The sequence below is a fragment of the Rhinoderma darwinii genome, unplaced genomic scaffold (genome assembly GCF_050947455.1).
Source record: "Rhinoderma darwinii isolate aRhiDar2 unplaced genomic scaffold, aRhiDar2.hap1 Scaffold_2597, whole genome shotgun sequence".
Taxonomy (NCBI): domain Eukaryota; kingdom Metazoa; phylum Chordata; class Amphibia; order Anura; family Rhinodermatidae; genus Rhinoderma; species Rhinoderma darwinii.
This window is the reverse complement of record NW_027462892.1, coordinates 7,344-9,135: the sequence shown is the minus strand read 5'-3', so window position 1 is coordinate 9,135 and position 1,792 is coordinate 7,344. Positions and strand designations below refer to the sequence as shown.

Sequence of the window (1,792 nt, the reverse complement as noted above, 5' to 3'; positions counted from 1 at the left end):
GTATATATCATGTATATATCATGTATATATCATGTATATATCATGTATATATCATGTATATATCATGTATATATCATGTATATATCATGTATATATCATGTATATCATGTATATCATGTATATATCATGTATATATCATGTATATATCATGTATATATCATGTATATATCATGTATATATCATGTATATATCATGTATATATCATGTATATATCATGTATATATCATGTATATATCATGTATATATCATGTATATATCATGTATATATCATGTACAAAACATTATTATGCTTTTAAAGGAAAACAGTCTTCCTCTGGCTTTAGGGCCCAGCAACTCTTGGTGCAAACCCAAGTAAAAGCTGCTTCTGTAGCTTAATCCCAAAGCATTGGTCTTGTAAACCAAAGACTGAAGAGTAAATTCCTCCTGAAGCTCAAGATAGAGAGAATCTAACTCCCATAGCTAACCCCCAAAGCTAGCATTCTATTTAAATTATATCTTGTCTAAATAGCTTAAATAAAGCATAGCACTGAAAATGCTAAGATGGATCTTAAAAAATCCTTTAGACACAAAGGTTTGGTCCTAGCCTTGAAATCAGTTTTTACTTAATATATACATGCAAGTCTCCACACCCCTGTGAAAACGCCCTTAAATCCCCACTAGGGATAAGGAGCTGGTATCAGGCACAAACACACCCAAGACACCTAGCTATGCCACACCCACAAGGGCCCTCAGCAGTAATTAACATTGAGTATGAGCGAAAGCTTGACTCAGTCAAAGTAAAAAGAGCCGGCAAATCTGGTGCCAGCCGCCGCGGTTACACCACGTGGCTCAAATTGATTATTATCGGCGTAAAGCGTGATTAAAGTTTTAACAAATTAAAATTAAATTAAGATTAAGCTGTAACACGCTTGTTATTAAGAAATCCAAAACGAAAGTTATTTTAATTAACATAACTTGATCCCACGACAGCTAAGAAACAAACTAGGATTAGATACCCTACTATGCTTAGCCGTAAACTTTTAACTACACCACAAATCGCCCGGGAACTACGAGCAAAGCTTAAAACCCAAAGGACTTGACGGTACCCCATATCCACCTAGAGGAGCCTGTCCTACAACCGATAACCCCCGATTAACCTCACCATTTTTAGTTATTCAGCCTGTATACCTCCGTCGTCAGCTTACCCCGTGAGCGAAATATAGTGAGCTTAATGTCTTTACACCAATACGTCAGGTCAAGGTGCAGCAAATAAAATGGGAAGAGATGGGCTACACTTTCTAACATAGAAAATACGAAAGACTACATATGAAACCTAGTCAGAAGGCGGATTTAGCAGTAAAAAGATAACAGAGAGTTCTTTTTAATCTGGCACTGGGGTGTGTACACACCGCCCGTCACCCTCTTCTCAGCTAAACTATAGTTTTTAACAACTCTTACGCCACATAGAAGAGGTAAGTCGTAACATGGTAAGTATACCGGAAGGTGTGCTTGGAAACGAAGTGTAACTTAATGAAAGTATCCCGCTTACACCGAGAAATTATTTGTGAAAATCAAATCACCTCGAGCTAAAAATCTAGCCACACCCAATCAAATGACACTTAAAAATTCCGTTTATTTAATTAAAACATTTTAACAGTTTAGTAAAGGCGATTGAAAAATTCTTATGAGCTATATATAAAGTACCGCAAGGGAATAATGAAATAAAAATGAAATAGCTATTAAGCACAATAAAGTAAAGACTAACTCTTGTACCTTTTGCATCATGGTTTAACAAGTCTAATCAAGCAAAAAG

The 1,792-nt window shown here is 35.7% G+C and overlaps 1 non-coding gene across 1 annotated transcript; it reads left to right on the top strand.

The window, feature by feature from the left end:
* Nucleotides 1-566: 566 nt before the first annotated feature.
* Nucleotides 567-1,499, top strand: LOC142703184 (18S ribosomal RNA). The gene has a single exon (XR_012867426.1). It is a non-coding gene; the product is annotated as an 18S ribosomal RNA (ribosomal RNA).
* The last annotated feature ends 293 nt before the right edge of the window (nt 1,500-1,792 follow it).